Source organism: Oryctolagus cuniculus, chromosome 9 (genome assembly GCF_051225735.1).
Source record: "Oryctolagus cuniculus isolate XC-2025 breed Fujian yellow rabbit chromosome 9, ASM5122573v1, whole genome shotgun sequence".
NCBI classification, from domain to species: domain Eukaryota; kingdom Metazoa; phylum Chordata; class Mammalia; order Lagomorpha; family Leporidae; genus Oryctolagus; species Oryctolagus cuniculus.
Window position 1 is genome coordinate 30,414,288 of NC_142875.1, and position 13,161 is coordinate 30,427,448.

Here is a 13,161-nt window from a genome sequence, read left to right on the forward strand (position 1 = left end):
ATCTTTTAAAAGGCCACTATGACGTTATTAATATTAGAGAGGCATTAGATGAATTAGCGTCTAACAATAAATAAATATATATATATACACATATGTATGTGTACATACGTGGGGCTGTGTGTGTGTGTACATTTGCAAATCTATATTTGCATTGATATATGAAAGAAAAGAAAGGAAGGAAGAAGAAGAAATAAGGAAGGAAAGAAGATAGAGCGGGAGATTAAAAGACAAGAATGATGGGGTGTGTATTTGAGACAGAGAGAAACAGAAACAAAGAAGCAATAAATATAATTCAAGTATTAGTGCTTGCTGAGACTTTATGATTAATAAGTTTATAACAGTGTTAAAATAAGAAAACTGAAAATATACCATCATAATAGATCTATCATGACTATATATATTGCTTTAAAACCAGTTTGTTAATTTGTTATAACATTCATAAAATTTGTGAAACTCTTCAACTGCCCTAAGGAAGTAAATTCTATTATGTGGTGTTCAGGATATAATTACATATATTGCTAAGCAATATATATAACCTTATTTATTCATATACATTTTGAAATATCTATTCTATCAACTATTATATAAGTATCAGACTTACAAAAATGGATATCAATAAGTAAATAAGAAACTACAAATTATTTACAAAAATCATAAACACACACTGTATTCATAACTAAGTGCACAGTAGGTATAGACTCTCTATCGAGTGAGTCTCATCCTAATTAATAAAACACTAAATATCTAACTCTACCATTTGAGGTAAGTCAGCTTGAGCATGTTCCGAATTGCACATTTCTTCCCTCTCTTATTCCCATTCTTACATTTAACAGCAATCATTTTTCAGTTAAGTTTCAGCACTTAAGAAGAATTGTGTATTGATTACAGTATTCAACCAAAAGTATTAAGTAGAACAAACAACATGCTCAAGCTGACTTACCTCAAACGGTAGAGTTAGAAACATACCAGGGGATTCCTATTCAATCCCATCAAGGTGGCATGGACCAATGCCATCTCACTAGTCCCAGTGATCAATTTCTGTTCACAATTGATCATAATGATAGGACTAAGAACCAAAGGGATCACATAAACAAGACTAGTGTCTGCAAATACTAGCTGATAGAATCATAAAGGGAGAGAATGATCCAACATGGGAAGTGAGATACACAGCAGACCCATAGAATGGCAGATGTCCTAAACAGCACTCTGGCCTCTGAATCAGCCCTTAAGGCATGCGGATCCGGCTGAAAAGCCCATGAGAGTATTTCAGGCATGGAAAGCCAAGACACTCTGGGAAAAAAAAAAAAAAAAAAATGAAAGATCTCCGCGAGTGAGATCCCAGTGGAAAGAATGGGTCATCAAAGAAGGAGGTACCTTTCTCTGAAGGGAGGAGAGAACTTCCACTTTGACCATGGCCTTGTCTAAAAATTATCAGAGTCAGTGAACTCAAAAGGCTTCCATAGCCTTGGCAGCTCATGACAAGTGCCTAGGGTGATTACTGATGCCATAAACAAGAGTGTCAATTTGTTAAGTCAACAACAGGAGTCACTGTGCACTTTCTCCTCATGTAGGATCTTTGTCCTTAGTGTGCTCTACATTGAGATGTAATGCTATAACTAGTACTCAAACAGTATGTTTCACTTTATGTTTCTGTGTGGGAGCAAACTGTTGAAATCTTTACTTAATGTGTGCTAAACTGATCTTCTGTATATAAAGAGAAACGAAAATGAATCTTGATGTGAATGGAAGGGGAGAGGGAGTGGGAAAGGAGAGGGTTGCGGGTGGGAGGGACGTTATGGGGGGGAAGCTATTGTAATCCATAAGCTGTACTTTGAAAATTTATATTCATTAAATAAAAGTTTGAAAGAAAAAAAAAACAACAAAAAAATCAAAAACACTAAACATCATAGCATCATAGTTTGCCTCTTTCAGATCCTGAGCTAAATATTTTGCAGTACCCAGCTGCTGAGTTGTGCAGAGCATCCTGCCATTCCCTCATCGTGATTGAGCCAAGCTGTCAGTAAGTCTCCAGGAATTGCGTTGAAATCTAAGATTGATAAAATACCCTGTGTCAGACCTGCAATGGACTTCAGCACTTGTCTGTTCCTGTCCTATCATTGTCACACCCTCGGCAGCCCAAATTCCCCTTTGTAATGCTTAAAAGAACCGGACAGCCCACACTAAGGAGGAAGATAGTTCTTGAGACCACAATCTGTTACCCTCCTCATCAATAAGTGGTTTTAAATTTCCCTTTCACTTATTCTCAAGCCTTTTCCTCGATTTCTCATTCAGCATCATTGCAAGGACTAGACTTTCAGTAAGAGTAGGACAAATTATCTTCTTTCCATCAACTCCTGCTTCCGTGAACTAAGGGCTGAATCTACATGCACTACATTCTCCTAATCAGAAAAGGGAGAATGGTAGATCCTCACCAGCCATGGCTGTAGGATTCATAAAATCCTTCTGGGAGTATCATAAAGCAGACCCTTCCATTGTGTTGCTGAATATCCATGAATTAGGGCCTGCTTCTGCTCTGTAGATTTTGTGCCAGGGTGTGATGTATTCTGTGGTTCTGGACCTACACACATCAGACTCCTCTTTCTATTTATTATTCTTCGATTTACTTGAAGAAAAGTTCTTATCGTACATTTATTCAGTTTTCTAGACCCCCGTCCATTGATGGGGAAGACAGATAGTCTTTAATAAGAATGGCTTCATTTTACCATTTGTCCTTAAGGTTTCTATGCATTCTAGCAATTTGCTTCAAAACAGACCAAATGTTATATTTTGTCTGTATGAAAAGATCCTATTTCATATGCTAGTAAACATTCAATTCATACCCACAATTCATATATGTGTATGTGTGTGAGTACAGATGATCAATATCATTTCTCAACTCCAACTTCTACTTTGTCCTTAAATTTGCAGCTGATCCTTTGAATTCCTTAGCTTCTTGGGGAAAGCTATGGCTGGGTTTCTCTAAATAAATTCATTCAATTTGAGGCTTAACTGTCATCTATAGCCTTAATCTGACCTTTGCCCTGGGCATTTGGATCCTTTGAGAATTTCTAGCAGTAAATGGGAAACCTAGATTGTTATTTTTACCTTTTCCAGAATTCTTAATTTTAACAAGGTGCAGTCTTTCCAAACCTTTATCAATTATGTCACCTATTGTTTGAGCTTCACAGCACATCAAGCCCCAAAGTTCCAAAATTTTTTTGAACTTCTTTTTTTTTTCTGCTTTCTATTGACAAAGTTTTTATCTTCCAAATAGTACTTGATACAATTTAGTCAATAAAACCTCAAAATATTAATTTGCTTTCTCTCCTCCCTCTCTCTCTCTCTCTCTCTCTCTCTCTCTCAACCTCTTCCTCAACAACGTCTTCCTCTTCCACAGCTACAAAATAATTGGACGGGCAATCTGTTCCAGAAGACATTTCTGAGACATTGTGTTTCCAAATATTTTCCTACTGCTTAAGAATGACATCTTTCCAGCCTCTGCTAATTGCCCATTCCAGCTCAGAAATTTGTGTTGTATATTCTAGATTCATGAGGGTAACATAAAAACTAATATTTGCATTAGCCAGGTGATATCAGATCATGCTATATGTCAAAGAAATACAAGGTATCACTGGTTTAGAAATAAACACATATTTTGCTTATTCTGAATGTCCAATTCAGGTTAGTTATTTAACTGTATTCCATTCATCTAAAGTCCAAAGCTATTGGAGTCACTGTTGTGTTAATGTAAGCTTCAGTATGGCAGAAGCTTCAGCTATGGTAGTGGCAAGGAGAGTTATTCAGATGAGCATGTATTGACATTTTCATGTTTTATTGCTCATTTATTAGATGGTGCCTAACACCTAACTGTTCCCCCAGTGTGTCCCCCAGAGTCCCCCATGCTTCTGTCACCAGTCCCTGACTTCCCCTTTCTTAGAGCATTACTTGTAGGAAAATTGTAACTGTAATTTCTCTATTTTTTTGAAACGTATAGTTTTTAAAAGTCTCTTGTCAATTTAACAGAGTAAGCACTCCTTTAAAGAACATGGATTTCATCAGTCTAAAATGTAATAAATAAGGAAACTTGTCCCCGAACTCCCAATCTTTGTGAGGGCATCAGTGTCTAACTTAGGATAACACCGTGTTTTCTTTCATAAAGCTGCCTCCTGTAAAGAAAATAGAAGAAAGTTTACTTTCCCTTTGGGTAAAGCCAATTAGTAAACACATATGGCCTAAGATCTTCCACTCCAGCTTTGAAAATGCTCCAATTCTTTTATTTCATATAGTTAAGCTCAAGCTGAGTTCTGGCATCTCTCTATTGCTTTTAGTCATGCTTGCAAAAGTCTCCCATATCTCATAAACATTTTTGGTGCAAAGTTTGTTTGCTTTGAGAAAGGAAAAATTATTATAAGAAGTAGGGGAAAACAGAAGAAACAAATATTTGATTAACAGGAATATATTATCCACAATGTATCAGGGGTAACAAATCCATATACACTCTAATGTGTTATGCCTATAAACACTGTCTGTAGCTGAAATTCTAGAAACAAATAACAAAGACACACATCTTGTAAGGTAAATTTGGGAATTCTTCCCTACTTTCACTGGAACTAACCCAGAAGCAGAAAATAGTGACCTTAAGATATAGAAATCTAGAGGCAGGTGCTGTGGTATAGCAGGTAAAATCTCCGGCTGTGGTGCTGGCATCCCCTATGGGCATTGGTTCGAGACCCGGCTACTCCACTTCTGATCCAGTTCTCTGTTATGGCCTGGGGAAGCACTGGGAGATGACCTAAAGGCTTGGGCCCCTGCATCCACATGGGAGACCTGGAGGAAGTCCTTGGCTCCTGGAATTGCATCTGTGCAGCTTCAGCCTTTGCAGCCATTTGAGGAGTGAATCGGATGATGGAAGACTTCTCTCTCTCTCTGCTCTGCCTGTGCCTCTCTGTAACTCTGCCTTTCAAATAAATAAATAAATACATCTCTTAAAAAATCTATTTACAGGTAGACATTTTAGAAATTTTGGAATTCAGTATGCCTTTCTCACTTTTATTTATTTATTTTTTTGCTTTCTCCTCATGTTGACTCCCTTCATCATCACAAAGGCTTCTTCTGTACATATCTTCTATTACTTCCAAACAAGTGTCTCTGTAGAAAGCATTTTAAAGTGCTGGCTATTTGGATTCTGTGAATAGCCTGTCACTGTTTTATATGTACCCCATTTGAGACAATCATAAGCATGCAAATAATTTGGGCCCAAATCTGTTAGGTTTTATGATTTTAGGATTCAAAGAAGGAGAAGGAGAAGGGACAGCTAGTTAGATAAGACTATTTGGGGCGGGGGAAGTGCAGAATGTAGGAGGTAAAGATAGAGTGGAGTTGAGTCTGTCCAGACATAGGGTAGGAGCTTTTAAAACAGGCTTCATTCCATTTGAGCATCAGGCAGACTCCCTTCTTAAAATTCTTATTGTGGGAGCTGCAGATCACTTCACGGACCTTGACCAGGTGGATGGGAGATGTGCAAAAGGCTCCTTGGTGAAGTTTATAGTGCATTGTCTTAGCAGTTTGAAATGTCCCCAGTACAGGATTTTCTGAAGCAATCAACATTCCACTAGCCTTTGCATCAACTATCAGGACCAAGTTTTGTCAGGCCTGGGGGTTCAGCCCAGTGTTCTAACCAAAGCCAAGTGCAATATGCTTAGGAAATTAAAGTGATTCCATGATTAATTTAAATTAAATCCTGTAGCTTGATTAACTTAAGAGTATATTGGATTCAGTGAATCTTGACATGTAATATTGGTCTATTTTTTACAGCAATTGTATTATCCTAAGGATGTTCATTAAGTGGCTGAAAATCACTTCTACATATTCATTGTGCACTGGAAAAGGCAATAGAGTGATTTCTACATATTTATAAAATACAATGTGATGATAAAGAACATCACACTAAAAAGTTCTATCCTTTAAACTTTTGTGAATATCTGATCTTCTTTAAGTGATTGGGTAGACGTGAATTGTTGTTGGAAAAATACAAACTAACTAACTTTGGCCTTTACCACTGTTTCATTTCTTTGCTCAAAATACTTCAGTTTTCCTAAAAGAGGAGAATGGTTGTTGGTCTACCTAATTATTATAGCATTCAATTTGCAATATTAATAATTAAGACAAAACCCATATATTCTGTTTTATGTTAGTTTCTGTTCTCATCTGAAACTCCTATTTAACCATAATTCTCTTTCATGCCTAAGGAACCTATTATATTTGCTTTTGTATAGCCTTTTAGTCAATATTGTGTGAAAAACTGTCTCTTCCCCCTCTGCTATCAACAACAACAACAAAAATAATGTGTCTATTTCCTACAATCCAGAATGCCAGGCATCTTTTAAACAAAAAATCAAAATAGAACATACATTCTCAACTCTATAAATTATATTAATTATTTATATAACACTTATATTTATTTAATGCCATTTTGTGAAATAAATCTTTATCTTAAAATTTATTATTATCAATTCAGAGAAGTATTACTTTTTTCTTCTTAAAAGCATCACTATAGGGCCAGCACTTTGACATAGTAAGTGAAACTGCTGCCTGTAGTGCCAGCATCCGATATGGGTGTCGGTTTGAGTCCTGGCTACTCCATTTCTGATCCAGCTCTCATTTATGGCCTGGGAAAGCAATAGAAGACAACCCAAGTATTTGAGTCCCTAAATCAATGTGGGAGACTTGGAAGAAGCTCCTGGCTCTTAGCTTCAGAATGGCCCAACTCTGGCTATTGTGGCCATTTGCATAATGAAGCAGCGGAAGGAAGACCTGTCTCTCTGACACACTGCACAGTAAAGAATATGGAAAGCTACTAGAATATCTTGTACAGAAAACAGTTACTCCTTCAAACCTGACTACTCAAAGTGTGGTCCATGGACAGTCATTATGGGCTTCCCCTGAGAAACGGAGGGAAAAGAAATATTTCAGGAAATACGTGTGTTCCAATTCTCCAAAATAGTTTGAGTAGCAAAAATTCAGTGGAAAAATAAAATAATATTAAAAGAACACATATTTGATTCCATTGGATACTAACATTTTTCATTTGCAATAAATATTTCCAGCAATAATTATAAAATAAATGAAGTACTCTTTCAAAAAAAAGCTGAGTGCTGCATATTTATATAAAAAGAAAAATTATTCTGAATTGCTAACTTGTACAGAATATCTATAAACTTTGACTATTTAAAAAGGATAATATAGTAATTATTACTAAGGCACACAGGTGATGAGGAATTATATACTTCAAAAGTTTGACACTGGGGCCAGTGTTGTGACATAGCTTCATTAGTCTACAAAGTAATTACCATCCTTGTCATGGAAAGAGTTTCTGAGTTTCCCTCTGAATCTCAGTTTATTTTTGTTTCTACACTGATTATTGTGTTCTTTGTTGCATCCAATAAATATTTAGATTATATCTTCAACATTTGCGTTGCTTTGCAAATGTTTGATCATTCAGCCCTTGTGCAAGTCTTTCTAATCATCTTGCTCTGTTCTAATAATAATACTGTTGATGTTTGTAATAAAATACTAACTATCAAATAATAAATCCTATTTGTCATCAGGCTTTATTTTAATACATTTTTATGGTTATGGATTTAATCCTTCAATAACATTATTGAGCTAAATATTCATTAAATTTATTGTTTCATGTGATCTATAATATATACTTTTCTGAAATTGTATTTTCATTTTAGTATACAACTTTGCACACTATATTGAAGAAATAGTTGGATGTATAAACAAATGAATAAATATAATGCTTGGAGACCAAATGCTTCATTTAACTGGTCTACCACTCTTACTGCAATAATAGAAACACAAATAATCTTTAGATGTTTTATTTTCTTTTTGGAATAACTAGCCTAGAGCCAGTCAAGAATTAGCATATGTGATATGAATTTTTCATTTCTAAATCTAGGCTCTTTCTTTATTTGAAAATATTTCAAATAATAGAGGAAAATACAAAGAATTAAAAACATAGATTTAACATTAGTTAATCTATTTTTTATGGAATGTAAATTTACTATGTGCAACTTTAGGAATAGTTATTCTTCCAGCCATACCTGCTTTCCTACCCACATTCCTACCCCTCCTCCTCCCTCTCCCATTACCAGTCCCATTCTCCATTAAGATTCATTTTCAATTGACTTTGTTCACAGAAGACGAACTGTATAGTAAGTAAAGATTTCAACAATTTGCACACATACACAGAAAGTGTTTGAGAGCAAGTATCACATTTAAGTCTCATAATACAGCAGGTTGAGGACAGGGATCCTGCATAGGGAGTTGATGCAAAGTGACTTTTGTTGTTAATTTAAGAATTAACACTCCTATGTATGATGTCAGTGACCACCTGAAGATCTTGACATGAACTGCCTAGGCTATGGAACATTATGAATCCACAAACCCCATCAGTATTTAGACAAGGTCACAGCAAAGTGGAAGTTCTCTCCTCCTTTTAGAGAAAAGCAAAATTTTCTTTGATGGCCACCTCTTTCCATTAGGATCTCACTCACAGAAATCCTTCATGTAGATTATAATTTTTTGCTTCAGTGTCATAGCAACACTTAATCCTACATATATGTTCACTTCAACATTTAATATGATCACTTTGACACTTAAGATGACCAGCTTAATGGGATTTGTTGCCCCATGATATGTTTTTAAATTGTGCCCTTAGAAGTTATTCCATAGGAATGTATGCAGAACTATACAGTTTTAGAGTTATAAACTTCCTCCTCCCTCTCTCATTCCTACTTTTGGTCTCAGCCTTGGTATTGTCTGTGTGTGCAAAGGCTGTTGATTTTTATGTGTTGGTTTTATATCCTGCTACTTTACAAAACTCTTTTATGAGTTCCAATAGTCTCTTGGTGGAGTGTTTGTATCCCCTATATATAGAATCATGTCATCTTCAAATAGGGATAATTTCACTTATTCCTTCTCAATTTGAATCCCTTTGATTTCTTTCTCTTGCCTAATGGCTATGGCTAAAACTTCCAGGACTATATTGAATAGCAGTGGTACAGGATCTCAATGGGAATACTTCCAACTTTTTCCCATTCAGTAGGAAGCTAGATGTGGGTTTGGCATAAATTTTTGACTGTGTTGAGGAATGTTCCTTCTATACCCAATTCGCTGAGTTTTCATCATGAAATGGTGTTGTATTTCACCAAATGCTTTCTCTGCTTCCATTGAAATAATCATTGGTTTTTGTTCTTCAGCTTGTTAATGTGATGTATCACATTAAAAAAAAAAAATATTTGTGAATGTTGAACCATCCCTGCATATCAGGGATAAATCCCACTTGGTCAGGAATGATGATCTTTCTCTTGTGTTGTTGGATCCAATTGGTTAGAATTTTGTTGAGGATTTTTGTGTCTATGTTCATCAGGGAAAATGGTCTGTAATTCTCCTTCTATGTTGCATCTTTTTCAGGTTTAGGAATTAAGGTGAAAGAATTTGGGAGGATTCTCCTCCTTTCATTTGTTTTGAATAAATTGAGAAATATTGGAGTTAGTTCTTTAAATGTCTGGTAGAATTCAGCAGTAAAGCCATCCAGTCCTAGGCTTTTCTTTGTTGGGAAGGCATTTATTACTGATTTGATTTCTATCTAGGTTATGGGTCTCTTTTGGTTTTCTGTGTCTTCATGGCTCAATTTAGGTAGGTTGTTAATGTCCAGGAATCAATCTATTCTTTTTGATGATTCATTTTGTTTCTGTCGCATCTGCTGTTACATTTCCTTTTTAATCTTTAATTTATTGATTTGGGTGTTCTCTCTCTCTTTTTAAATTAATTGGGCCAATGGTTTGTCAATTTCATTTATTTTTTCAAAAAACCACTTTGTTTTGCTGATCTTTTGTATTTTTTATTCAATTTTGTTTATTTCTTTTCTAATTTTAATTACTTCTTTTCTCCTATTAGTTTTGGGTTTGGTTTGCTGTTGTTTTCTAGATCCTTGAGATGCACTGATAGCTCGTTTATTTGATATCTTTCCAATTTCTTGATGTAGGCACTAATTGCTTTAAACTTTCCTCTTTACACTGCTTTTGCTATATCCCAAAGGTATTAATATGTTGTACTCTCATCTTCATTGGTTTCCAGACATGTTTTGATTTCTCTTTTGATTTCTTCTATGAAGCACTGTTCATTCGGGAGCATGTAGTTCAGCCTTCATATGTATCCATATGTTTGCATATGTTCTAGAGATTTCTGGGTTGTTGATTTCCAGCTTCATTCCATTGTCGTCAGAGAAGACTCATGGTATTATTTCGATGTTTTTGAATTTGCTGAGACTTGCTTTATGGCCTAGCATCTTGTCAATCCGAGAGGAAGTTCCTTGAATTGCTGAGATGAAAGTGTATTCTGCAACTGTATGATGGAAAGTTCTGTAGATTTCTGTCAGGTACATTTGGTCCAAAATGTTGATTAGCTCTGCTGTTTTCTTGTTGATTTTCTGTCTGGTTGATCTGTTTATTGCTTAAAGTTGGGGTATTAAAGTCCTCCATTACTATTGTATTGAATCTATGTCTCCCTTTAGATCCTTCAACATTTTTAAATAGCCAGGTGCCCTATAATTAGGTGCAGATACATTTATAATAGTTGCATCTTCCTGTTTGTCTGATCCTTAATCATTACATAGTGCCCTTTTTACCTCTTTGAACAGTTTTTGTTTTAAAGTATTTTATATTTGATAATAGGATGTCTATACCACTCCTTTTTGGTTTCTTTTGGCATGGAATTTCTTTTTACATCTTTTCACTTTCATTCCGCATGCATCTTTGTAGGTGAGATGTGTTTCTTGTAGGAAATAGATGGGTTTTGTTTTATAATCCATTAAACCAGTCTGTGTCTTTTAACTGGAGAGTTGAAGCCATTTATACTAGTTGATTTTAGATGCTTTTTTAGTATTTGTTATTATTTAGACATATTGTGGAAATAAATGTATTCATCCACTTGATAATTCAGAAGCTCAAAGATATTCATTACTGGTTTTACATGTAAAGCACTAAAAAAGAGAGAAATGTCCTTGTTCATAATAAGCTTTTATTTTATTTGTGGGAGGGGAGGTCAAGTAAAATAATTTACAGTTGATTAAAGTATAATATTGGTTGTCTCCATCTGAAACTTAATCAATAATGGGGCCAACCTCCTTGTGGCACAGCAGGATAAGTCTCTGCCTGTGGCACTATTATCATATATAGACAACAGTTCAAGATGTATCCGCTCCACCTCTGATCCAGCTCTCTGTTAATGCACCCAAGAAAATAGCAAAGCAATGTACAAGTCCTTGTGCCCCTGCATACATGTGGCAGACCTGGTTGAAACTCCTGGCTCTTGGCTTCATCCTGTCCTAGTCTGGCTATGGAGGCTATTTGGGGATTGAATCTGCAGATGGAAAAACTTTCTTTGTCTCTTCTCTCTCTATAACTTTACCTTTAAAATAAATTTAAAAAAATCTTAAAACAAACAAAATCTTAATCAATGGAAAAAACAATCACCAACAAAACAAAACAAAACAAACACCTTATCGACTACAGTTAACTTCATCTCAGAAAAAAACCCTATTTGATAAATACATTATTTTCTCTTATCATTATCAGTCATTGACAGGACTTTTGTAGGCCATAATTCTGTTTACTTTGTAGATAGTTGTAGTAAATGGACAGAGACAATTTTTTTTTTTCAGAATTGATAATAAACTCTGGTGCAGATTCTTCACATTTCTCAGGGAAAGCCAAATCTTTGTCTGAAAAAAAATCAGTGGATCAAATGAAAATGAAACTTGCAACAGTGCCAGAAATGTCACTGTCACTGTGATCTGTCTGATCAGAATTTCACCTAGGATAACTTCCTGACACTTTTCTCTGGGAGCATTATTATCTTTTGCAGTATTGTTTCATTGGATACCAAATTGTCATCTTTCAAGGTGCTTATGGCTTTTACTATTTGAGATGACTACTGTCAGTTTCTGACTGAATGCTTGTGTAGTCAGTATTTTAGTTGCTCCACAACATTGTTTAGGTATTTTATGAGTTCAGGATCCGTGGTGACAAGCAAGGTGAATCCACACTTCTGCACCTGAGTAAAGGACTGAGATGGATACATGCCACGCTTATATATAAATGCTGTTGCTGCCAAATGAGAAGAACTGGGGCACAATTTCAGCCCTCCTGAGCAGGGTGATAACTGTTCCTGGGAGAGCTATCACTCCACGGCCACGCTCACAAAAGAAGGTGAGCGTTTCCACTCCACAGTTGGAGACTCCCACAGAAGTTCCCGGCCATTATTTTCAAATGTCAGTGACTATTTTATGTATACAGGATATGCTTGAATATATATGCCAGTAATTAAATTATTTTCAATAATGTTTAACGTAACCTATACAGTTTCTATGTTGTTTTATTTATTTGAATAACAAGCATTTACCAAGCCACACACATTACCTAAATTAAAGGCTTGATGAATTATTACTATATTTGTGGATGTGTAATTTAAAAAAAAATTTAAGCAATTTGTCTATCAAGCATAATTCTAAAGCATCTAATTATTAACAAATTTTCATTCTCAAAAACCATGGAATGGAAAATTTTTGTTTTATGCATACTTATTCATGTTAAAATGACATGTATATAAGAGACAAATGTCAGAGAACAGCCATATAATAATTTCCTAAGAAGAAAATCACATTTAGAGTTAATCTTATTTTAATATCGATGTTTTAAAAAACTCAGAAATCCATATCTTTCTCAGTGAACTTATTCTAAACCATAACATTGGTGGCTTTGGGACTGATTAAATAAACTTGAATCAGAAAAATCAAAAGATAATAAGCTTAAAAGATGAATTTTTGTTCTCATACTACAAGGAAACTTTTGAAGTCTAAATTAATTATATTGCTTAGTCTATTAACTGAAGATAATTTCCTCATGACCTTCTTTCAAAAGTATTAATACCATGTAAAATAAAAGCACTGATAATAATATGAAGGAAGAAAAAATTATCTTTGCTTGAGTTTAAGTATACTCTCTTAGAAACTACACATACATAAATCTAACAACAGTTTATAAGTAAATAACAGATATATAGGGCAAAATAACAATAAATCAATGAAGTAAC

General features: G+C 35.0%; 1 pseudogene; it reads right to left on the minus strand.

The window, feature by feature from the left end:
• Positions 1-11,641: 11,641 nt before the first annotated feature.
• Positions 11,642-13,161, minus strand: part of LOC100346108 (mitotic spindle assembly checkpoint protein MAD2A pseudogene) — a 46,739-nt pseudogene continuing 45,219 nt past the window's right edge.